General features: G+C 41.1%; 1 long non-coding RNA gene across 2 annotated transcripts in view; it reads left to right on the top strand.

The window, feature by feature from the left end:
* LOC118148813 (uncharacterized) overlaps window positions 1-27,166 on the top strand; it is a 69,722-nt gene extending 42,556 nt beyond the window's left edge. The window contains exons 1-5 of one of the 2 annotated variants that reach the window (XR_004735800.3): window positions 5,982-7,204; window positions 9,703-9,800; window positions 12,409-12,543; window positions 14,759-14,893; window positions 17,054-27,166. This is a non-coding gene — a long non-coding RNA (uncharacterized LOC118148813). Of the gene's footprint in view, window positions 1-5,981; window positions 7,205-9,702; window positions 9,801-12,408; window positions 12,544-14,758; window positions 14,894-17,053 lie in introns of those variants that run through there. The other variant, XR_013529478.1, reaches the window with a different exon arrangement.
* The last annotated feature ends 618 nt before the right edge of the window (window positions 27,167-27,784 follow it).

The raw sequence follows: 27,784 nt of genomic DNA, 5'->3' as shown, positions 1-27,784 counted from the left end.
TAAAGTTAGAATTTCGGTATTTTACATGAGAGAGAATATTGAGAGATGGTTTATATACTTCAAAAAAGAGTAGAAAAAGGCATGAGATAAATCAAGACTCCAAGTTGGTGAAGATACAGTTAAAGTGTTCACTGTAAAGTTTTTTTTTTTTTTTTTGGAGACAGAGTTTCGCTCTTGTTACCCAGGCTGGAGTGCAATGGCACAATCTCGGCTCACCGCAACCTCCGTCTCCTGGGTTCAAGCAGTTCTCCTGCCTCGGCCTCCCGAGTAGCTGGGATTACAGGCACGCGCCACCATGCCCAGCTAATTTTTTGTATTTTTAGTAGAGACGGGGTTTCACCATGTTGACCAGGATGGTCTCAATCTCTTAACCTCGTGATCCACCCGCCTTGGCCTCCCAAAGTGCTGGGATTATAGGCATGAGCCACCGCGCCCAGCCACTGTACAGTTTTTTTAACTTTGCTGTACGTTCATAAATGTTCATAATAAAATATCAACGAAAACAATTTTCATCCCTCCTCCTCTGTGACAGCCTCAGCCTGAGAAACCCACAGTGGGAAGGGAAAGGAGGGCAGTGTGTTTGGTTATGACCATCCACGCTCACTCCTTAGCAGTGGTTTCTGGCTCTTCTAGGGTTGGCTAGAAGCATAGAGAAAGGAGAGACTGAGGAACAGATAGGGCCTTATTGAATAGTTCAGCTGTATTATGGTGTCACATTTTAGGAGCAGGCATGCAGTTTTTGGCTCTTTCTCATGGGTTCCTGAGAAATTCTCCTGGTAGGGATCTCTGACAGCAGTTCACTGCCTCAGGTGATACAGTTTCTAGGAAGCCACTAAGAGCCCTCCTACCACCTGCCTCTGGGGGTCCTGGGCAGCCTCTTCCTTACCCCTGGCAGGAAGCTTTTCAGGGCAGCGTCTTCCTTAAGATCAATGGTTTTCTCTATTATGGAATTCCTATTTGGCCCACATAAAACATGCAAACACCTTTGTTTGGCTTAACTTGAAGTACGGGCCACTCCCAGCTCCAATCTTTATCGCTTCTATCTGCCCCATTATTTCAACTTGGCCACAGCCTATTGCCTTTGGATTTTATTCAGATGGGATAGCAGTTCCAGAGTTCTCCAGCCTTCAGGGACATGAGCTAATCAGTTTGAATGGTTAATTAGAAGTTCCTGTTCAGGCAGCTCATTAGCTTTAAAACGAAGCAGAAGCATTTTCCCATCCATGAGAATTGGGTGAGGAGGGAGTTCATACAACATACAACCCTTTCAAAAGTCTTCAGTGTAATTAAAAAAAAAAAATGCCCACCGTGGTGGCTCACATCTGTAATCCCAGTACTTTGGGCAGCTCAGGTAGGCAGATCATAAGGTCAGGCTTTGGAGACTACCCTGGCAAACATGGGGAGACCCTGTCTCTACTAAAAACTCAAAAATTAGCTGAGTGTAGTGGTGGGCCCCTGTAATTCCAGGTACTCAGGAGGCTTAGGCAGGAAAATCACTTCAACCTGAGAGGCAGAAGTTGTAGTGAGCCGAGATGATGCCACTGCACTCCAGCCTCGGGAACAGAGCAAGAATCTGTCTTAAAAAAGAGAATTTTTAGTCCTGTCCTATAAAGGTAAGAGGTAGATAATAACCTATTCTGGCAAAACTGGTTCTTGCCCACACCATTTGAAAAGTCTAGAACCTGATTGTAAATGAAAGGATTCTTGACAGCTACTGTTTGGCGCTTCATCTTTGACTCCAATGCCAAACTTGGAGAAGACAGCATGTTTCCACTGTTCTGAAAACAGTAGCTAATCTGTGCTTCCCTTTGCTGTCTCGAGTATAGTAAAACATTTATGAGGTACAGAGGCTTGCAGAAAAGTATTTTAGAAGTGGAGTCAGAACTCTACTGTGGAAAGGGGGCTGAGAGAATCATGAATCTTATTCCTTCTCTTGCCAGCGGAGACTCAGATTTGTGATGTGGTTTCTCTGGGTAAACATGAGTAAGTAACAGAAGAGATCAGTAAAACTCTGGTTCACTGCTTAGAAATTAGTGTTTTATGACCTCCCCTCTGCCAGGGAAATAAGCATGAAGACAGCGTTTTTCCTCCCACTATTTTTAAAACTCAGATGAGCAGGTGTTCTATTGCTCCACGTGGTGGGCTTTTGAACTGAGAGGGACTGAGCACGGAGAAGCCAGAGTAGCACTGCCCCCACCCGGGGCCACCTGAAACTAATGATGCTGCTTTCTTTGGAGCGGCTGCCCATTTAAAAGAAGACTAAGGGGTTTCATTTGGCTCTGTGATTCTTCTGGAAGGAGGCCTGAGTAAGGTTGAGCTGAGGTTGCAGAGGAAAGGGGCCTTTGTCCTACAACCTGAACAAAACAGAACTACAATGATGAAGCAGCATTGTCCATCTGAGGTAATACCCAAGGTACGTTGCCTCATGTCAAGAAAATCAAGGACGTGAATACACATGGAGTGAGATTAAGAATGGAGGTTTTACAGGCAAAAGAAGAAAAGAGAACATCTCTCCTGCAGGAGAGAGGGGCTTCTGAGTGTGTTTTCTGGTTTTCTGGTGAACTGCACAAGGTTTTATACACTTGTTGAGGAGGTGGTGTTTGATTTACATAGGGTCCAAATATGGGTTGGACCAGGTGAGAGCTTTACATAGCTCGTGAAGAAGCTGGCTATCCACCCGAATCTTCTTATGCATATAGGTTTTCTACTTGGCCAGTGCATGTTGTCTGTCCCTTACTGTACTTGTGGTTGATAAAGAAAAAGGAAGATGGAGCCGTCAGGTTGAGCATGCCTGGCACCCAGGTAGCCTTCTATTGTTACAGCTGCTGGCATTCGCCTGTGCAAGCTTCCAGCTTGCTTGTCTATGTCTGCAGCTCGATTTTACAGGCCGGTCTTTGTTAGAAATTGTTTTGGGCTGCTTTTTATTCAAAGGGAAACCTTACCAAAGACTTCCTTACCCTCAATCTCTGACTAAATAATTTCTTTAGAACTCCTGTATCAATGGGACTTCTGGATTACAGTTGAAGTAGTTTTGGCTGATCATCAACTCTGCCTCCACTTAATAGTGAATGCTTTTATTTTCTATGTTTCAAGGAGGGTCTCTTTGCTTCTTGCCCTTCTTCAGAATAGCAGTGTGGAAATTGCATTTAGAACACCTGTTGGGCACAATGGCTCACACCTGTAATCCTAGAAATTTAGGAGGCTAATATGGGAAAATTGCTTCAGGCCAGGAATTTGAGAGCAGTCTGGGCAACATAGAGGTACCCCATCTCTCAAGAAAAAATTACTGGGTGTGGGGGTGCACACCTGCTGCCCTGTTGGCCCAGCTGCTGTCAGGAGGCCATGGCAGAAAGGTCACTTGAGCTCAGGAGTTTGGGGCTGCAGTGAGCTATGGTCATGCCACTGTACTCCAGCGTGGGTGACTCCATCTCTTAAAAAACACAATAAAAACCAACAAAAGTCCACTTCCTATATGGAATGGGAACAGGTAGAGCCTTATGACAGTGAGTGACTCAGAGGCAGAGCAAACGTTTGGCCACAGCTTTAATGGTGCAATGTGAATTTTGTGTTTGTCCTACTGACCAAGGCTGTGGCTGTCTTAGGGTCCTCCATATGGTCTGGCCCTGGAGGAGAAGAAACTGTTCTTGTTCAACACTTTCTGTTTGTGGAGCCCAAGATAAGAACTTTATGTTTGTTTCACAGATGAGAGGGTGCTAAATAGCTTGCTTAGAATCACACAAGTCAGAGGTAGGAGGGCCACGATCTTTAACCAGTTTGTGAGTAGATGTCTTCCCAAGGACGTACAGCTGATGGCATAATGCTGACCTTAAGCCTAGGTTAATCAAATTGATGTTTAATGAAAAGCAATAGATTTCCTCCGGTAGCCCAAGAAAGAGCCACTTGACTACAGCTAATCAGTGAGAGAAATACCTCTATCAAAGGAATAGGTGATCAGAATTCATGGGCAGCAATGGGACATAGGAATGTGGAAATGAGAGGTGTGGGCTCCAGGGATGCTGGAGAAAACTCCTCCTCCAGTATTCCCTAACTCTCGAATGCTGCTGTCTTTTAAATACAAATACAAACCCACTCTGTTGTTTTGCACTGCCCCGTGCCCTGAATCTCTTGTTTGTGGACTGTATCCTCCAGTAACTTATTCAAGCAAGGATACACTGAAGCAAATTGTTCTCAAATATGACTTTATTTCTTCTTACACTTACATGACTGGTGGGGCATAGAATTTTTGATTGAAAATAATTTCCCATTCAAGTTTTGAAGATACTACTCCATTATTTCCCAGCTTCTGGTAGTGCTGTTGAGAAGCCTGAAATCATTCTGATTTTTGATTCTTTGTAAATACTGTTTTTTACAAAACTTTTCTGAAAACTTAGGGGAGCTGTTTTTCTTTGTCATATATTGCAGATTTTCAAGACAATGTTCCATGGTGTGAGTTCGTGTTCATGTGTTTAAACCTAGGAGGTTATCTTATTCAACTTGAGAAGTTGCCTTTTTTTTTTTTTTTTTTTTTTTTTTTAACTTCTATTTAAGTTCAAAGGTTCAAGCACAGGTTTGTTATTTAGGTAAAGTCTGTCATGAGGTTTGTTGTACAGATCATTTCATTACTCCGGTATTAAGCCTAGTCCCATTTCGTTGTTTTTCCTGATCTTCTTCCTTCTCTCATTCTCCACTCTCTGAAAGGCTCTAGTGTGTGTTGTTCTTCCGCCTGTTTTATGTTCCTGTGTTCTCATCATTTAGCTCCCACTTGCAAGTGAAAATATCTGGTATTTGTATTTTGTGTTCCTGCATTAGTTTGCTAAGAATAATAGTCTCCAGCTCCATCTATGTCCCTGAAGAGAACATGATCGCATTCTTTTGTGGCTGCCCAGGGTTTTTTGGTGTATATGTACCACATTTTCTTTATCCAGTCTACCATTGATGGGCATTTAGCTTGATTCCATATTTTTGCTATTGTGAACAGTGCTGCCATGGACATATGCGTGCACATGTCTCTATAACAGAAGGATTTATATTCCTTTGGGTACATACCTAGTAACCCATTACTAGGTTTGCTGACTCAAATGGTATTTCGCTCTTTAGGTCTCTGAGGAATCATGACACTTTTTCACAATGGCAGAACGAATTTGCATTCCCGAATACAGTGTGTAAGTGTTGTTTTTCTCTCTAACCTTGCCGGTATGTGTTGTTTATTTTACTTTAATAATTGCCATTATGACTGGTGTGAGATGGTATCTCATTACAATTTTCATTTGCATTTCTCTAATAATCAGTGACGTTGAGCTTTTTTAATATAATTGCTTGTTGCATATATGTCTTGTTTTGAAAAGTGTCTGTTTATGTTCTTTGCCCACCTTTTTATGGGTTGTTTGTTTTCCTCTTGTAAATTTAATTTCCCTACCGATGTTTGATATTAGATTTTTGTGGAATGCATAGTTTACAAACATTTTCTCACATTCTGTAGGTTGTCAGTTTTCTCTGTTGATAGTTTATTTTGCTGTGTGAAAGTTTCTCATTTTAATTTGACCCCAGTTTTCAATTTTGCTTTTGTTACCTTTCCTTTTGGCATGTTCATGATGAAATCTTTGCCTGTGCTTATGTCCTGAATGGCATTGCCTCGTGTCTTGCAGAGCTTTTATAGTTTTTGGTTTTACATATCAGTGTTTAATCTATCTTAAGCAAATTTTTGTATGTAATGTAAAGAAGGGGTCTAGTTTCAGTCTTTTGCATGTGGCTATCCAGTTATCCTGGCATCATTTATTGAATAGGGAGAATCTTTTCCCCCTTGCTTGTTTTTGTTAAGTTTGCCAAAGATCAGATAGTTGTAGAAGATTGGTTTTGTTTCTGGATTCTCTATTCTGTTCCATTAGTCTATGTGTTTGTTTTTGTACCAGTACTATGCCGTTGTTTCCTGTAGCCCTGTAATGCAGTTTGAAGTCTGGTAGCATGTCGCTTCCAGCTTTGCTCTTCTTGCTTAGGATTGCCTTGGCTGTTTTTGGTTCCACATAAATTTTTCAAAAGCTGGTTTTCTGAAAAAAATAATAAAACTCAACCTACTTCTTAACATATTTCAAGAACCCAAATGAAATCATGACTGCTCTTGGAGATGGCACTCTGTATGTTTCAATTTACTACCCAGTTACTGGTCTATTAAAATCATACTGGTTAAAAAATAATAAACTTGAAGCTAGACCAATGAAGGAGAAAAGGAGGAGATTCAAATAACCACCATCAAAAACAATAAGGGCAATATTACCACTGACCCCACAGAAATACAAACCACCCTCAGAGAATATTAGGTACAACTGTAGGCGCTTCTTTTTCTTTAATTTTGAGTTGGAGTTTTGTGCTTGTTGCTCAGGCTGGAGGACAATGGTGAGATCTCGGCTTAGTGCAACCTCTGCCTCCTGAGTTCAAGCGATTCTCCTGCCTCAGCTTCCTGAGTAGCTGGGATGACATGCATGTGCCACCATGTCTGGTTAATTTTGTATTTTTAGTAGACATGGGGTTTCTCCATGTTGAGCCAGCTGGTCTTGAACTCCCAATCTCAGGTGATCAACCCACCTTGACCTCCCAAAGGTCTGGGATTGCAGATGTGAGCCACTGAACCTGAAAAAATTGAGAAATCTAGAAGAAACTGATAAATTCCTGGTCACAACCACCCTCCCTGGGATGCAAGTTTGGTTTAACATATGCAAATTGATAAATGTCATCGTCACATAAACAGAACTAAAGAAAAAAATTACCCACATGATTATCTCAATGGATGCAAAAACAGCTTTTGATAAAATTCAACTTTCATGTGTGTTAAAAACTCTCAATAAACCAGGTATTGAAGGAACATACCTCAAAATAATAAGAGCCACATGTGACAAAACCACAGCCAGCATCATACTGAATGGACAAAAGCTGAAAGCATTCCCTTTAAAAATTGGCACAAGATAAAGATGCCCTCTCTCCCCACTCCCATTCAGCATAGCTTTGAGGGTGTTCTTTGCTCTTGGATTTCTAATTCTTTTAATTGTGATGTTGGGTAGTTAACTTGAGATCTCAATTTTGTTTTTGAGATGGAGTGTTGTTCTCTCAACCAGGCTGGAGTGCAGTGGTGTGATATGGGCTCACTGCAACATTTATCTCCTGGGTTCAAGCAGTTCTCCTGCCTCAGCCTCCTGAGTACCTGGGATTACAGGTATGTGCCACAACACCAGCTAACTTTTGTATTTTTAGTAGAATGGGGTTTCACCATGTTGGTCAGGCTGGTCTCAAACTCCTGACCTTGTAATCTGCCTGCCTTGGCCTCCAAAACTGCTGGGATTACAAGAGTGAGTCACCGCAGCTGTCCCGAGTTCTCACTTCTTGATGTGAGCATTTAGTACTATAAATTTCTCTCAACACTACTTGACTAGCTGCATCCCAGAAACTCTGGTAAGTTGTATCTTTGTTCTCATTAGTTTCAAAGAACTTCTTAAACTTCTTGATTTCTGCCTTACTGTCATTATTTACCCAGGAGTCATTCAGGAGCAAGTGACTCAGTTTCCATGTAAGTGTATGGTTTTGAATGAATTTCTTAGTCCTGATTTCAAATGTGATTGCATTTGCTTTGTGACCTAAGGTATCTTCTATACTTATGAATGATCTATGTGTTGAGTTGAAAAATGTGTATTCTGCAGTCATTGGGATGAAATGTTCCTTGAATATCAGTTCCATTTGGTCTGTAGTAAAGATTAAATTTAATGTTGATTGGTTGGTTTTCTGTCTGGAAGATCTGTCCAGTGCTGAAAGCTGGGTGTTGTAGTCTCCAGAAATTACTGTGTTAGGGTTTCTCTCTCTCTTTCTTATTTGCTGCGTGTGTCTGTTCTTTTTTCTCTCTGTCTGTCTCTATTTCTATCTTTGGAATTCTGATCATTTTAGTGTTGAACCTGTTCAAATTTTCTTCCGGATTTCAACTTTTTTCTTATAGCTATTTCTGGAAGACATAAGGGTCATCTACTCAACTTTGTTGTCTTACTATTCTAACAAGAATTTTTCACAAGTTCTGCTGTCATATTTTCAATTTCTAAGTGTTTCCTTTTTCTTTAAATTTGGTTCTTGTTTCATGAAAATGGTAACACTTTTATCTCTTCGAGAACCTTCATATGGGTTTCAGAAGGTCTTATTTCCTAGCACAGTCCTCATTCAGGCTGCATTTATGTGTCTTCTTGCTCTGGTCTCGGCCATTCATGTTAGAAGCTTTGCTCAGATGCCTGGTGACCCTTAGCTGTCTGTGTCTGTTAGAAAAAAATGGAGCACTGAAAAGCTAAAAGCTGATGGAAGTTCTGTGATTGTAACATTTTTTGGGCGGTGGTCTTGCTGGGTCAGACCTTTTCTTCTTGAGCAAGAGAGATTCTCTCTAGAGAAAAATCATCTTAACTTCTGACCAAGTTTCTGCCACCCTCATTGGAACTAAGTGGTAGGAAAACCTGGAGGATCTCAGTGTTCAGTGTGTACATTTAAGCACTTGTGTCTAGAGAGCTCCTGCCTAGAGACATGAAATTTTACCCTATAGAGAGGAAACTTCCACCCTGCCACCACCGTGGGATGCAGTCACCCATTCTAGGGAGAGGATCTGGGATCTAGCTACTACTGAAACATAAATTCCCTAGGTAAATTTAGCTGCCAACTCTTGAACCCTTGGGGATCCTCGTTGCCTTCCTGCCACTGGCTTGGGATTTAGCATCCCTGGGTCTACTGTCAGGTGTCACTGACAGCTTCTGCTTGCCAGTTTTCTATATGCTGAAGGGATTGTCTTTATTTTCTTTTTATCTTTGTTGGTTTATTTATTTTTAATCATCCCGTATTAATGTGGTTTAATGATGGACTGAAGGCATATGCAGGTATTCAACCAAACATCTTAGCTGAAGTCTGTGTATTTCTCTTGTAGTAAAATCTTAATCATTCTATGTTTCAGTTAATCACATTTTCATATATGCATTCTGATTTGGGGATAATGTGAGAGAAGAGAGAGAGAAAGAAAGAGAGACTCAGACGGACAGAGACAGGGTGAGAGAGAGAGGCTACTGTGACAAATCTGTGGGTCTGTGTATTTGGAAGTCAACAGGAATTTAGCCCTGTTTTCTGTCTAAAAAGCAGGAGTGTCCAGACAATGGATCTTGAACTAGGCTAAGAATCTTTGAGGCAATGGCGCAGATCCAGTTGTGTTCATTTTTTAGTCCTTAAGCTGAAAGGGAAAATAACGTAAAACACATTTTAAAAAATTTCTGGCTGGGCGCGGTGACTCAAGCCTGTAATCCCAGCACTTTGGGAGGCCGAGGTGGGTGGATCACAAGATCAAGAGATCGAGACCATCCTGGTCAACATTGTGAAACCCTGTCTTTGCTAAAAATACAAAAAATTAGCTGGGCATGGTGGCGCGTGCCTGTAATCCCAGCTACTCAGGAGGCTGAGGCAGGAGAATTGCCTGAACCCAAAAGGCGGAGGCTGCGGTGAGCCGAGATTGTGCCATTGCACTCCAGCTTGGGCAACAAGAGCGAAACTTCATTTCTAAAAAAAAAAATTTTCTGAAAGTGGTGTTTTCTGATTTGCCCTCAGATAATTAGATATAGAAGGTAGCCATACATTTTTGGCTAACTCAGCATTCGTTGCTCCATTCAGCGAATTCATCTTTATATTCATGTTCTTTCTCTCCAGCTTAATATCCAAAATTTAAAAGTGAGGAATGCAGAATAGTTGAACTAAAAGAAACAGATCAACCACAACCTACCTCTTCTTCCTCATTGAAAATGCAGGTACAGTCTGTACATTTACTCTGCTGTACATATGTGTACACAACTCACAAAGAAAACCATTGTTAACATTTTGCTATATTCTCTTTATGTACTTTTCTCAGGTACTTTTATTCGAATATATTTTTGATCATAAAATTGTCTTAGACAATAAGTTGTCAGAGAAGAACACCCACTCTTTTTACACTCCAGGCTTCCAGCTTGAAGGTGACTGACTTGGGAATCCTGTATTTTAACAAGATATGATGTTGATATGGAATCTTTTATTTGACTGTTCTGAGGTGTTCGCTTTTTAGCATACTCTCCTTCATCCCCTTCTTCCCTGCTATACACACACATACACATTCACACATACACGGACTCTTTCTTTCTCTCACATGCACATTCTCATACGAAAATACAAGCATGCTCATACACATGTGCACACACACACAGACACGTGCATGCACACTCACACTCATATGAACCAACATGCACATACACACACTCCTTCATCTCCTTCCTACCTGCTACACACACATACTCTAACACTCATTTGCACATGTGCACACACACATATGTACAACATGCAATGTGTCAGAAGGCCATGTAGAAAATGATTGTTACTCTCCAAAAGGAAGAACACCCACACTTTTGCAATGGAAAAAAACAGCACTGTTTTTGTAAAAAAAAAAAAAAAAAAAAAAAAAAGAACTTTCTATTAGGCCTAGAAAGAAACTTAAAAAGTGTTTCTTCCTTTATCTAATCAGAACTTGTGTATGTGCACACACCCGTGTGACAGAAAGAGCCAGGGGGAGAGGGAGGGAGAGGAGGTGAAGGCAAGAAGAGAGAGAGCGATTAAAAAGCAAGTGCACTGTGGCAAGCTCGTCTGGACTAAGCGAGAAGCAGGCGGTTGTGGTGATGAGATGCGAGCTCGGAATGCTTCCTGGTACCAAGACTGTCATAAGTGGCTTTTGGGGTCTGAAAAAGTGACAGCAAAATTCAGCGTTCCTTTGACAACCACTCAGAAAATAGAATGTGAGGAAGCAGGAGGAAGGGAAGGTGTGGGGTAAATGTACATATTGCAAACACTATGTACATTTACATTTATTGTGATATTACGATATGTACGCAGGTACATCATGTACCAATTAGGTACGAATGTGCAATATATGCAGGTGTAGATATGTGTGCACAGATTGGACATATGTACGCTATATACACATACGTACATATAATGTAGATATGTACCTTCTGTACACAACTCCATAATATGAACAGCATGCAAACATATAAACTATGTACACACAGGCGTGTACACCAGCTTTGGTAACTGAAGTGATTTCTATTTAATGTGCTAAAAGTAATATCCCAGAATGTACCCATAATATGTACATTTATTGACATATCACAATAAATGTATAAAATAGGTACAGTCTGTACATTTACTCTGCTGTACATATGTGTACACAACTCACATGTACCAAAATGAACATATTTTGTCAAATATGTACCTGCAGATTTCTACAATGTGTACACCATGCATTAGGTACGTGATTTGTGCACAAGAAACATTCCTTGAAATATCAGCGATAAAATATATATCATCATCATAAGATCCATGAGCACAGTAATATATACATGTCGTGTAGTATCACCAAACTGTACATATTGCACACATTCGGTATGCGTTAGGTACCTATGTGTTATACACATATTATGCACGTACAAATTTATCATTTAACATAAGTACACGTTTACAAATATGTGCTCACAATTTAAACTCTGTACACATGAAGATATAGATGCAAACTCTGTACCTATGCACAGGCATGCTATTACAACAGCCCACATCGTAGCATCCCCCACACGCACTCTGGCTTCTTACAGACACCCGGGCTTTGAGGCTGGGCCCACAGCCGCTACCGGAGGGCCTGTAAGATCACCCAGGTCCACCCTGGCTACCTACGGATGCCATGGCTAGAAAGCTGTGCCCACATCCCCACCAGAGGTCCTGTAGCAGTTCGTCAGCCAAATCCGGCAACGTAGGGACACTCTGGCTTAAGGGCGTTTTCCGATACATAGCCAGAAAGCATGTAGCAGACCCCAGGCCAACCCTGCAGCTTAGGGACACACTAACTAGGTGACGGTGCCCAGAGCCCCCACCAGAGGTCCCGAAGTAAATCCCAGGTGCACCATGGCTGCTTAAGAACACCCTGGCTATGAGGCTGTCCTTAAAGGCTCTGCCAGCGTGCCTGTAGCAGCCCAGTAGCCCAGAATGGCTGCTTAGGGAAACCCTGGATAGAGCACTGTGCCCACAGTCCCCACCAACGAGTCAGTAGCAGGCCCAAGGCACACCCTCCTTGCTTTGGGACCCCCTGAGTTGTTGGCTATGCTCACCGCTGCTGGGCCAAGCTATTTAAGAAATGTGGTAATGTGATACTGTCGACCATATTATACAGAAATGATAATGTTATTCTCTTTTGCTATGTATTAGGCAGTAGTTATAGTGACACCTCTGCTATATTGACAAAAATGCCATCCTCACATCCCTTGACATTAGAATTGAAAGCATAGGGGAGTTTCACCCCTTGCAATGTTTAATTCAATATAATTGTTTTCTTGTTTACAGTAGCGACCCTATCAGAGCATGCTGTGCACCTCTTGCCGTATCGAGAGTACTTCCCTACAAGCCACAACGTTTTCCTCTTTTCCTCTGAATGTTAGGAACAATATCCCAGGAATCGCCTACAACCCCAGTCACATCGTGAGTAATGTCCTCTATAATCCTCTAGGGATTTGGAACAATATTACGGGGGGCTTGTGCACTCTCTCAGATATTTGGAGTAATATCTCTTCAGTTTTTGAATATTAGAAACGATACTCCAGTGGTGGTGTACACTGCATTCGATATTCAGAGTATGGTAATCCTTTGTCTTTCGGACATGATTCACTTAATCAAAGAAGCGTTTTACTTTGCCTGTGATATTGGAACCATCGCAGAGGGTACACTTGCTCTCACAAGGAGAGTAATATCTACTTAGGATATGATGGCTAATATCACGAAATGGACACAAGTATGTGTATACCCACTTTGATATTGGAATTAATATTTACGTAATATACTAAAAGCCATATCTCAGAATATACTCATGATGTGTACACTGATTGGTATATTACAAGCAATTAAGTGAATGTGTACCTCATGTAAACTGACTGTGATGGCATATGTGTACACAACACAGACGTAGAATAAATTTACATAATCTATAAAATATGGACAATTATATGCATACAAAGGGTACACAATAGATATGTTCAAAATGTGTACAACAGGTCCACATATTCTGACACCGCAACAATATCATATAATCACAACAGCTTATAAAATCTCAATGCACAGGTAATACATAATACAAATGTACACATTGCACACACTATGTACATTTACATTTATTGTGATATTACGATATGTACACAGGTACATCATGTACCACTTAGGTACGAATGTTCAATATATGCAGGTTTAGATATGTGCGCACAGATTGGACATATGTACGCTATATACACATACGTACGTATAATGTAGATATGTACCTTCTGTACACTAGTCCATAATATGAACCGCATGCAAACATCTAAACTATGTACACACAGGCATGTACACCAGCTTTGGTAACTGAAGTGATTTCTATTTAATGTGCTAAAAGTAATATCCCAGAATGTACTCATAATATGTACATTTACTGACATGTCAAAATAAATGTATAAAATAGGTACAGTCTGTACATTTACTCTGCTGTACATATGTGTACACAACGCACATGTACCAAAATGTACATATTTTGTCAAATATGTACCTGCATATTTCTACAGTGTGTACACCATGCATTAGGTACGTGATTTGTGCACAAGGAGCATTCCTTGAAATATCAGCGATAAAATATATATCATCACAATAAGATGCATAAGCACAGTAATATATACATGTCGTGTAGTATCACCAAATTGTACATATTGCACACATTCGGTATGCGTTAGGTACCTATGTGTTATACACGTATTATGCACGTACAAATTTATCATGTTAACATAAGTACACGTTTACAAATATGTGCTCACAATTTAAACTCTGTACACATGATGATATAGATGCAAACTCTGTACCTATACACAGGCATGCTGTTACAACAGCCCACATCGTAGCATCCCCCACACGCCCTCTGGCTTCTTACAGACACCCGGGCTTTGAGGCTGTGCCCACAGCCGCCACCGGAGGGCCTGTAAGAGCACCCAGGTCCACCCTGGCTACCTACGGATGCCATGGCTAGAAAGGCTGTGCCCACATCCCCACCAGAGGTCCTGTAGCAGTTCGTCAGCCAAATCCGGCAACGTAGGGACACTCTGGCTTAAGGGCGTTTTCCGATGGGTAGCCAGAGAGCATGTAGCAGACCCTAGGCCAACCCTGCAGCTTAGGGACACACTAACAAGGTGACTGTGCCCAGAGCCCCCACCAGAGGGCCCGAAGTAAATCCCAGGTGCACCATGGCTGCTTAAGAACACCCTGGCTATGAGGCTGTCCTTAAAGGCTCTGCCAGCGTGCCTGTAGCAGCCCAGTAGCCCAGAATGGCTGCTTAGGGAAACCCTGGATAGGGCCCTGTGCCCATAGTCCCCACCAACGAGCCAGTAGCAGGCCCAAGGCACACCCTCGTTGCTTTGGGACCCCCTGAGTTGTTGGCTATGCTCACCGCTGCAGGGCCAAGCTATTTAAGAAATGTGGTTTAATGTGATACTGTCGATCATATCATACAGAAATGATAATGTCATTCTCTTTTGCTATGTATTAGGCAGTAGTTATAGTGACAATTCTGCTATATCGACAAGAGTGCCATCCTCACATCCCTTGACGTTAGAATTGAAAGCATAGGGGAGTTTCACCTTTTGCAATGTTTAATTCAAGATAATTGTTTTCTTGTTTACAGTAGCGACCCTATCAGAGCATGCTGTGCACCTCTTGCCATATCAAGAGTACTTCCCTACAAGCCGCAACGTTTTCCTCTTTTCCTCTGAATGTTAGGAACAATATCCCAGGAATCGCCTACAACCCCAGTCACATCGTGAGTAATGTCCTCTATAATCCTCTAGGGATTTGGAACAATATTACGGGGGGCTTGTGCACTCTCTCAGATATTTGGAGTAATATCTCTTCAGTTTTTGAATATTAGAAACGATACTCCAGTGGTGGTGTACACTGCATTCGATATTCAGAGTATGGTAATCCTTTGTCTTTCGGACATGATTCACTTAATCAAAGAAGCGTTTTACTTTGCCTGTGATATTGGAACCATCGCAGAGGGTACACTTGCTCTCACAAGGAGAGTAATATCTACTTAGGATACGATGGCTAATATCACGAAATGGACACCCACTTTGATATTGGAATTAATATTTACGTAATATACTAAAAGCCATATCTCAGAATATACTCATGATGTGTACACTGATTGGTATATTACAAGCAATTAAGTGAATGTGTACCTCATGTAAACTGACTGTGATGGCATATGTGTACACAACACAGGTGTAGAATAAATTTACATAATCTATAAAATATGGACAATTATATGCATACAAAGCGTACACAATAAATATGTTCAAAATGTGTACAATATGTACACATATTCTAACACCACAACGATATCATATAATCACAACAGCTTATAAAACGTCAGTGCACAGTTAATACATAATACAAATGTACATATTGCACACACTGTACATTTACATTTATTGTGATATTACGATATGTACACAGGTACATCATGTACCAATTAGGTACGAATGTGCAATATATGCAGGTGTAGATATGTGTGCACAGATTGGACATATGTTCACTATATACACATACGTACGTATAATGTAGATATGTACCTTCTGTACCTTCTGTACCATAATATGAACAGCATGCAAACATCTAAACTATGTACACACAGGCATGTACACCAGCTTTGGTAACTGAAGTGATTTCTATTTAATGTGCTGAAAGTAATATCCCAGAATGTACTCATAACACGTACATTTATTGACATATCACAATAAATGTATAAAATAGGTAGTCTGTACATTTACTCTGCTGTACATAGGTGTACACAACGCACATGTACATAAATGTACATATTTTGTCAAATATGTACCTGCAGATTTCTACAATGTGTACACCATGCATTAGATACGTGATTTGTGCACAAGTAACATTCCTTGAAATATCAGCGATAAAATATATATCATCACAGTAAGATACATAAGCACAGTAATATATTCATGTCGTGTAGTATCACCATGTTGTACATATTGCACACATTCGGTATGTGTTAGGTACCTATGTGTTATACACGTATTATGCACATACAAACTTATCATGTTTACATAAGTACACGTTTACAAATATGTGCTCACAATTTAAACTCTGTACACATGAAGATATAGATGCAAACTCTGTACAACAGCCCACATCGTAGCATCCCCCACACGCCCTCTGGCTGCTTACAGACACCCGGGCTTTGAGGCTGTGCTTACAGCCGCCACCGGAGGGCCTGTAAGAACACCCAGGTCCACCCTGGCTAGAAAGCTGTGCCCATATCCCCACCAGAGGTCCTGTAGCAGTTCGTCAGCCTAATCCGGCAACGTAGGGACACTCCGGCTTAAGGGCGTTTTCTGATACATAGCCAGAAAGCATGTAGAAGACCCCAGGCCAACCCTGCAGCTTAGGGACACACTAACTAGGTGACTGTTCCCAGAGCCCCCACCAGAGGGCCCGAAGTAAATCCCAGGTGCACCATGGCTGCTTAAGAACACCCTGGCTATGAGGCTGTCCTTAAAGGCTCTGCCAGCGTGCCTGTAGCAGCCCAGTAGCCCAGAATGGCAGCTTAGGGAAACCCTGGAGAGAGCACTGTGCCCACCGTCCCCACCAACGAGCCAGTGGAAGGCCCAGTGCACGCCCTCCTTGCTTTGGGACCCCCTGAGTTGTTGGCTATGCTCACCACTGATGGGCCAAGCTATTTAAGAAATGTGGTTTAATGTGATACTGTCAATCATATCTTACAGAAATGATAATGTTAATCTCTTTTTCTATGTATTACGCAGTAGTTATGGTTACACCTCTGGTATATTGACAAAAATGCCATCCTCACATCACTTGACATTAGAATTGAAAGCATAGGGGAGTTTCACCCCTTGCAATGTTTAATTCAATATAATTGTTTTCTTGTTTACATTAGTGTCCCTATCAGAGCATGCTGTGCACCTCTTGCCGTATCGAGAGTACTTCCCTACAAGCCGCAACGTTTTCCTCTGAATGTTAGAAACAATATCCCAGGAATCGCCTACAACCCCAGTCACATCGTGAGTAATGTCCTCTATAATCCTCTAGTTATTTGGAACAATATCACGGGGGGCTTGTGCACTCTCTCAGATATTTGGAATGATATCTCTTAAGTTTTTGAATATTAGAAACGATACTACGTGTATACTGCCTACGATATTCAGAGTATGGTAATTCTTTGTCTTTCGTACATGATTCACTACATCACAGAAGCGTTTTACTTTGCCTGTGATATTGGAACCATCGCAGAGGGTACACTTGCTCTCACAAGGAGAGTAATATCTACTTAGGATATGATGGCTAATATCACGAAATGGACACAAGTATGTGTATACCCACTTTGATATTGGAATGGATATTTACGTAATATACTAAAAATCATATCTCAGAATATACTCATGATGTGTACACTGATTGGTGTATTACAAGCAATTAAGTGAATATGTACCTCATGTAAACTGACTGTGATGGCATATGTGTACACAACACAGGTGTAGAATAAATTTACATAATCTATAAAATATGGACAATTATATGCATACAAAGGGTACACAATAGATATGTTCAAAATGTACACATATTCTAACACCACAACGATATCATATAATCACAACAGCGTATAAAACCTCAATGCACAGGTAATACATAATACAAATGTACATATTGCACAAACTATGTACATTTACATTTATTGTGATATTACGATATGTACGCAGGTACATCATGTACCAATTAGGTACGAATGTGCAATATATGCAGGTGTAGATGTGTGTGCACAGATTGGACATATGTACGCTATATACACATACGTACGTATAATGTAGATATGTACCTTCTGTACACTAGTAAATAATATAAACAGCATGCAAACATATAAACTATGTACACACAGGCATGTACACCAGCTTTGGTAACTGAAGTGATTTCTATTTAATGTGCTAAAAGTAATATCCCAGAATGTACCCATAATATGTACATTTATTGACATATCACAATAAATGTATAAAATAGGTACAGTCTGTACATTTACTCTGCTGTACATATGTGTACACAACGCACATGTACCAAAATGTACATATTTTGTCAAATATGTACCTGCAGATTTCTACAATGTGTACACCATGCATTAGGTACGTGATTTGTGCACAAGGAACATTCCTTGAAATATCAGCGATAAAATACATATCATCACAATAAGATACATAAACACAGTAATATATACATGTGTAGTATCACCCAATTGTACATATTGCACACATTCGGTATGCATTAGGTACCTATGTGTTATACACGTATTATGCACGTACAAATTTATCATGTTAACATAAGTACACGTTTACAAATATGTGCTCACAATTTAAACTGTACACATGAAGATATAGATGCAAACTCTGTACCTATACACAGGAATGCTATTACAACAGCCAACATCGTAGCATCCCCCACACGCCCTCTGGCTGCTTACAGACACCCGGGCTTTGAGGCTGTGCCCACAGCTGCCACCGTAGGGCATGTAAGAGCACCCAGGTCCACCCTGGCTACCTACGGATGCCATGGCTAGAAAGCTGTGTCCACATCCCCACCAGAAGTCCTGTAGCAGTTCGTCAGCCAAATCCGGCAACGTAGGGACACTCTGGCTTAAGGGCGTTTTCCGATACATAGCCAGAAAGCATGTAGCAGACCCCAGGCCAACCCTGCAGCTTAGGGACACACTAACTAGATGACTGTGCCCAGAGCCCCCACCAGAGGGCCCGACATAAATCCCAGGTGCACCATGGCTGCTTAAGAACACCCTGGCTATGAGGCTGTCTTTAAAGGCTCTGCCAGCGTGCCTGTAGCAGCCCAGTAGCCCAGAATGGCTGCTTAGGGAAACCCTGGAGAGAGCACTGTGCCCACAGTCCCCACCAATGAGCCAGTAGCAGGCCCAAGGCACGCCCTCGTTGCTTTGGGCCCCCTGAGTTGTTGGCTATGCTCACCGCTGCTGGGCCAAGCTATTTAAGAAGTGTGGTTTTATGTGATACTGTCGACCATATCATACAGAAATGATAATGTTATTCTCTTTTGCTATGTATTAGGCAGTAGTTATGGTTACACCTCTGTTATATTGACAAAAATGCCATCCTCACATCCATTGACATTAGAATTGAAAGCATAGGGGAGTTTCACCCCTTGCAATGTTTAATTCAATATAATTGTTTTCTTGTTTACATTAGTGACCCGATCAGAGCATGCTGTGCACCTCTTGCCATGTTGAGAGTACTTCCCTACAAGCCTTTAAGTATCATATTAAGCCACATTTCTTAAATAGCTTGGCCCTGCAGCGGTGAGCATAGCCAACAACTCAGGGGGTCCCAAAGCAACGAGGGTGTGCCTTGGGCCTGCTACTGGCTCGTTGGTGGGGACTGTGGGCACAGTGCCCTATCCAGGGTTCCCTAAGCAGCCATTCTGGGCTACTGGGCTGCTACAGGCACGCTGGCAGAGCCTTTAAGGACAGCCTCATAGCCAGGGTGTTCTTAAGCAGCCATGGTGCACCTGGGATTTACTTCGGGCCCTCTGGTGGGGGCTCTGGGCACAGTCACCTTGTTAGTGTGTCCCTAAGCTGCAGGGTTGGCCTGGGGTCTGCTACATGCTCTCTGGCTACGCATCGGAAAACGCCCTTAAGCCAGAGTGTCCCTACGTTGCCGGATTTGGCTGACGAACTGCTACAGGACCTCTGGTGGAGATGTGGGCACAGCCTTTCTTGCCATGGCATCCGTAGGTAGCCAGGGTGGACCTGGGTGCTCTTACAGGCCCTCCGGTGGCGGCTGTGGGCACAGCCTCAAAGCCCGGGTGTCTGTAAGAAGCCAGAGGGCGTGTCGGGGATGCTACGATGTGAGCTGTTGTAACAGCATGCCTGTGCATAGGTACAGAGTTTGCATCTATATCTTCATGTGTATAGAGTTTAAATTGGGAGCACATATTTGTAAACGTGTACTTATGTTAACATGATAAATTTGTACGTGCATAATACGTGTACAACACATAGGTACCTAATGCATACCGAATGTGTGCAATATATACAATTTGGTGATACTACACGACATGTATATATTACTGTGCTTATGCATCTTATTGTGATGATATATATTTTATCGCTGATATTTCAAGGAATGCTCCTTGTGCACAAATCACGTACCTAATGCATGGTGTACACACTGTAGAAATCTGCAGGTACATATGCGTTGTGTACACATATGTACAGCAGAGTAAATGTACAGACTGTACCTATTTTATACATTTATTGTGACATGTCAATAAATGTACATATTATAAGTACGTTCTGGGATATTACTTTTAGCACATTAAATAGAAATCACTTCAGTTACCAAAGCTAGTGTACACAACTGAGTGTACATAATTTAGGTGTTTGCATGCTGTTCATATTATGGATTAGTGTACAGAAGGTACATATCTACATTACACGTACATATGTGTATATAGCGTACATAGGTCCAATCTGTGCACACATATCTAAACCTGCATATATTGCACATTCGTACCTAATTGCTACATGATGTACCTGCGTACATATCGTAATATCACAATAAATGTAAATGTACATAGTTTGTGCAATATGTACATTTGTATTATGTATTACCTGTGCATTGAGGTTTTATAAGCTGTTGTGATTATATGATATCGTTGTGGTGTTAGAATATGTGTACATATTGTACACATTTTGAACATATCTATTGTGTACCCTTTGTATGCATATAATTGTCCATATTTTATAGATTATGTAAATTTATTCTACACCTGTGTTGTGTACACATATGCCATCACAGTCAGTTTACATGAGGTACACATTTACTTAATTGCTTGTAATATACCAATCAGTGTACACATCATGAGTATATTTTGAGTTATGATTTTTAGTAGATTATGTAAATATTCATTCCAATATCAAAGACATACATGTGTCCATTTCGTCATATTACCCATCATATCCTAAGTAGATATTACTTTCCTTGTGAGAGCAAGTGTATCCTCTGCGATGGTTCCAATATCACAGGCAAAGTAAAACGCTTCTGTGATGTAGTGAATCATGTCCGAAAGACACAGGATTATCATACTCTGAATATCGAATGCAGTGTACACCACCACTGGAGTATCGTTTCTAATATTCAAAAACTTAAGGGATATTACTCCAAATATCTGAGAGAGTGCACAAGCCCCCCGTGATATCGTTCCAAATCACTAGAGGATTATAGAGGACATTACTCACGATGTGACTGGGGTTGTAGGCGATTCCTGGGATATTGTTCCTAACATTCAGAGGAAAAGAGGAAAACGTTGCGGCTTCTAGGGAAGTACTCTCGATATGGCAAGAGGTGCACAGCATGCTCTGATAGGGACACTAATGTAAACAAGAAAACAATTATATTGAATTAAACATTGCAAGGGGTGAAACTCCCCTATGCTTTCAATTCTAATGTCAAGGGATGTGAGGATGGCATTTTTGTCAATATAGCAGCGGTGTCACTATAACTACTGCCTAATACATAGCAAAATAGAATAACATTATCATTTCTGTATGATATGGTCGACAGTATCACATTAAACCACATTTCTTAAATAGCTTGGCCCAGCAGCGGTGAGCATAGCCAACAACTCAGGGGGTCCCAAAGCAAGGAGGGTGTGCCTTGGGCCTGCTACTGGCTCGTTGGTGGGGACTGTGGGCACAGTGCCCTATCCAGGGTTTCCCTAAGCAGCCATTCTGGGCTACTGAGCTGCTACAGGCATGCTGGCAGAGCCTTTAAGGACAGCCTCATAGCCAGGGTGTTCTTAAGCAGCCATGGTGCACCTGGGATTTACTTCGGGCCCTCTGGTGGGGGCTCTGGGCACAGTCACCTTGTTAGTGTGTCCCTAAGCTGCAGGGTTGGCCTGGGGTCTGCTACATGCTTTCTGGCTATATATCAGAAAACGCCCTTAAGCCAGAGTGTCCCTACGTTGCCGGATTTGGCTGACGAACTGCTACAGGACCTCTGGTGGGGATCTGGGCACAGCTTTCTAGCCATGGCATCCGTAGGTAGCCAGGGTGGACCTGGGTGATCTTACAGGCCCTCCGGTGGCGGCTGTGGGCACAGCCTCAAAGCCCGGGTGTCTGTAAGCAGCCAGAGGGTGTGTGGGGGATGCTACGATGTGGGCTGTTGTAATAGCATGCCTGTGCATAGCTACAGAGTTTGCATCTATATCTTCATGTGTACAGAGTTAAAATTGTGAGCACATATTTGTAAACGTGTACTTATGTTAACATGATAAATTTGTACGTGCATAATATGTGTATAACACATAGGTACGTAACGCATACCGAATGTGTGCAATATGTACAATTTGGTGATACTACACGACATGTATATATTACTGTGCTTATGTATCTTATTGTGATGATATATATTTTATCGCTGATATTTCAAGGAATGCTACTTGTGCACTAATCACGTACCTAATGCATGGTGTACACATTGTAGAAATATGCAGGTACATATTTGACAAAATATGTACATTTTGGTACATGTGCGTTTTGTACACATATGTACAGCAGAGTAAATGTACAGACTGTTCCTATTTTATACATTTATTGTGATATGTCAATAAATGTACATATTATGAGTACATTCTGGGATATTACTTTTAGCACATTAAATAGAAATCACTTCAGTTACCAAAGGTGGTTTATAAGCATGTGTTTACATGGTTTATATGTTTGCATGCTGTTCATATTATGGACTAGTGTACAGAAGGTACATATCTACATTATACGTACGTATGTGTATATAGTGTACATATGTCCAATCTGTGCACACATATCTACACCTGCATATATTGCCCATTCGTACCTAATTGGTACATGATGTACCTGCGTACATATCGTAATATCACAATAAATGTAAATGTACATAGTGTGTGCAATATGTACATTTGTATTATGTATTAACTGTGCACTGACGTTTTATAAGCTGTTGTGATTATATGATATCGTTGTGGTGTTAGAATATGTGTACATATTGTACACATTTTAACATATCAATTGTGTACCATTTGTATGCATATAATTGTCCATATTTTATAGATTATGTAAATTTATTCTACATCTTTGTTGTGTACACATATGCCATCACAGTCAGTTTACATGAGGTACATATTCACTTAATTGCTTGTAATATACCAATCAGTGTACACATCATGAGTATATTCTGAGATATGGTTTTTAGTATATTACGTAAATATTCCAATATCAAAGTGGGTGTCCATTTCGTGATATTAGCCATCGTATCCTAAGTAGATATTACTTTCCTTGTGAGAGCAAGTGTACCCTCTGCGATGGTTCCAATATCACAGGCAAAGTAAAACGCTTCTGTGATGTAGTGAATCATGTCCGAAAGACAAAGGATTACCATACTCTGAATATGGAATGCAGTGTACACCACCACTGTAGTATCATATCTAATATTCAAATACTTAAGAGATATTACTCCAAATATCTGAGAGAGTGCAAAAACCCCCCGTGATATTGTTCCAAATCACTAGAGGATTATAGAGGACTTTACTCACGATGTGACTGGGGTTGTAGGCGATTCCTGGGATATTGTTCCTAACATTCAGAGGAAAAGAGGAAAACGTTGCGGCTTCTAGGGAAGTACTCTCCATATGGCAAGAGGTGTACAGCATGCTCTGATAGGGTCACTAATGTAAACAAGAAAACAATTATATTGAATTAAACATTGCAAGGGGTGAAACTCCCTTATGCTTTAAATGCTAATGTCAAGGAATGTGAGGATGGCATTTTTTTCAATATAGGAGACGTGTAAGTGTAACTACGGCCTAATATATAGCAAAAGAGAATAACACTATCATTTCTGTATGATATGGTCGCCAGGATCATATTAAACCACATTTCTTAAATAGCTTGGCCCCAGCAGTGGGGATTGTAGCCAACAAACCAGGGCGTCCCAAAGAAACGAGGGTGTGCCTTGGGCCTGCTATGGGCTCGTTGGTGGGGACTGTGGGCACAGTGCTCTATCCAGGGTTTCCCTAAGAAGGCATTCTAAGCTACTGGGCTGCCAAAGGCACCCTGGTGCAGCCTGTAAAGACAGCCACATAGCAAGGGTGTTCTTAAGCAGCCATGGTGCACCTGGGATTTACTTTGGGCCCTCTGGTGAAGGCTCTGGGCACAGTCACCTAGTTAGTGTGTCCCTAAGCTGCAGGGTAGGCCTTGGGTTACCTACATGCATTCTGGCAATGTATCAAATAAAGCCCTTAATTCAGAGTGTCCCTACAATGCCAGAGTGAGCTGGCGAGCTGCTACAGGACCGCTGGTGGGGATGTGGGCACAGCTTTCTAGCCATGGCTCCCGTAGGTAGCCAGGCTGGGCCTGGGTGCTTTTACAGGCCCTCTGTTGGTGGCTGTCAGCACAGCCTCAAAGCTCGGGTGTCTATAAGCAGCCAGAGGGCGTGTGGGGGATGATACGATGTCGGCTGTGGTAATAGCATGCCTGTGCATAGCTACAGAGTTTGCATCTATACCTTCTTGTGTACATAGTTTATATAGTGAGCACATTTTTGTACACGTGATCTTATGTTAACATGATAAATCTGTACATGCATAATATGTGTATAACACATAGGTACCTAACGCATACCTAATGTGTGCAATATGTACTATTTGGTGATACTACACGACATGTATATATTACTGTGCTTATGTATCTTATTGTGAATATATGTGTTTTTTCGTTGATATTTCAAGGAATATTCCTTGTGCACAAATTATGTACCTAATGCATGGTGTACACATTGTAGAAATCTACAGGTACATATTTGACAGAATATGTACATTTTGGTACATGTGCGTTGTGTACACATATGTACAGCAGAGTAAATGTACAGACTGTACCTGTTTTATACATTCATTGTGACATGTCAATAAATGTACATATTATGAGTACATTCTGGGATATTATTTTTAGCACATTAAGTAGAAATCACTTCAGTTACCAAAGCTGGTGTATTCTCATGTGTGTGTACATAGTTTATACATGGGCATGCTGTTCATATTATGGACTCGTGTACAGAAGGTACATATCTACATTATATGTACGCATGTGTATATAGTATACATATGTCCATTCTGTGCACACATATCTACACCTGCATATATTGCACATTGGTACCTTATTGGTACATGATGTACCTGTGTACATATCATAATATCACAAGAAATGTAAATGTACATAGTGTGTGCAATATGTACATTTGTTATGTATTACCTGTGCAGTGAGGTTATATAAGCTGCTGTAATTATATGACATCGTTGTGGTGTTAGAATAAGTGGACATATTGTACACATTTTGAACATATCTATTGTGTACACTTTGTATGCATATAATTGTTCATATTTTATATATTATGTAAATTTTTTCTACATCTGTGTTGTGTACACATATGCCATCACAGTCAGTTTACATGTTGTACATGTTCACTTAGTTGCTTGTAACACACCATTAAGTGTACACATCATGAGTATATTCTGAGATATGATTTTTAGTATATTAGGTAAATATTACTTCCAATATCAAAGTGGGTATACACATACGTGTGTCCATTTCGTGATATTATCCATCATATCCTTAGTAGGTATTACTCTCCATGTAAGAGCAAGTGTACCCTCAGCGATGTTTCCAATATCACAGGCAAAGTGAAACGCTTCTGTGATGTACTGATCATGTCCGAAAGACAAAGGATGACCATACTATGAATATCGAATGCAGTATACACCACCACTGTAGTATCGTTTCTAATATTCAAAATCTTAAATGATATTACTCCAAATGTCTGAGAGAGAGCACAAGCCGCCCGTGATATTTGTCCTAATAACTAGGTGATTATAGAGGACAGTACTCACGATGTTACTGGGGTTGTAGGCCTGTCCTGGGATATTCTTTCTAACATCCAGAGGAGGAGAGGAAGAGGTTGCGGCTTATAGGGAAGTACTCTGAATATGGCAAGAGGTGCACAGCATGCTCTGATAGGGTCACTAATGTAAACAAGAAAACAATCATATTGAATTAAACATTGCAAGGGGTGAAACTCCCCTCTGCTCTAAATTCTAATGTCAAGGGATGTGAGGATGGCGTTTTTGTCAATATAGCAGAGGTGTAACTATAACTACTGCCTAATATATAGCAAGAGAGAATAACTTTATCATTTCTGTATGAGATTGTCTCCAGTATCATAGTCAACCACATTTTCTAAATAGCTTGGCCCCAGCAGCGGTCGGCATAGCCACCACGCGAGGGGGTCCCAAAGCAATGAGGGTGTGCCTTGGGCCTGCTATGAGCTCGTTGGTGTGGACTGTGGGCACAGTGTTCTATTCAGAGTTTTTCTAAGCAGCCATTCTGGGCTACTGGGCTGCTACGGGCATGCTGGTAGAGCCTGTAAGGACTGCCACATAGCCAGGATGTTCCTAAGCAGCCATGGTGCACCTGGGATTTACTTCGGGCCCTCTGGTGGGGGCTCTGGGCACAGTCACCTAGCTAGTGTGTCCCTAAGCTGCAGGGTTGGCCTCGGGTCTGCTACATGCTGCCTGGCATTTTATCGGACAACGCCCTTAAGCCAGGGTGTCCCTACGTTGCCAGAGTGGTCTGGCGGGCTGCTACAGGACCTCTGGTGGGGATGTGGGCACAGCTTTCTAGCCAGGGCATTCATAGGTAGCCAGGATGAGCCTGGTTGCTGTTACAGGCTCTCTGGTGTCGGCCGTGTGCACAGCCTCAGAGCCCGGGTGTCTACAAGCAGCCAGAGGGCGTGTGGGGGATGCTACGATGTGGGCTGTGGTAATAGCATGCCTGTGCATAGGTACAGAGTTTGCATCGCTATCTTTATGTGTACATAGTTTAAATAGTGAGCACTTATTTGTACACGTGTACTTATGTTAACATGATAAATCTGTATGTACATAATATGTGCGTAATATGTACTCTTTGGTGATACTACACAACATGTATATATTAATGTGATTATATATCTTATTGTGATTATATGTATTTTTTCACTGATATTTCAAGGAATTTTCATAGTGCACAAATTATGTACCTATGCATTGTGCACACATTGTAGAAATATACAGGTACGTATTTGACAGAATATGTACATTTTGGTACATGTGCATTGTGTACACATATGTACACTAGTGTAAATGTACAGACTGCACCTATCTGATACATTTATTGTGATATGTCAATTAATGTACACATTATGAGTACATTCTGGGATATAATTTTTTGCATATTAAATAGAAATCACACCGGTGATTAAAGTGGGTCTACACCCAGGTGTGCACATAATTTATACAAGGACATGTTGTGCATATTATGTACTCATGTACAGAATGTACATGTCTACATTATATATACGTGTGTACGTTGCACACATGTACATACTATGCAGATATGTACATGTTCATATATTGTACATCTGTACATAATTAGTACATGATGTACACATATTACAATAAATGTAAATGTACATGTTAGCAATATGTACGTTTATATTATGTATTACATTTATTGTGGTTATTTATGCTGTTGTGA

This window comes from Callithrix jacchus, chromosome 18, assembly GCF_049354715.1.
Source record: "Callithrix jacchus isolate 240 chromosome 18, calJac240_pri, whole genome shotgun sequence".
Classification (NCBI taxonomy): Eukaryota; Metazoa; Chordata; class Mammalia; order Primates; family Cebidae; genus Callithrix; species Callithrix jacchus.
Note: the sequence above shows the minus strand (reverse complement) of the source record. Positions and strands in the feature narration are given on the sequence as shown.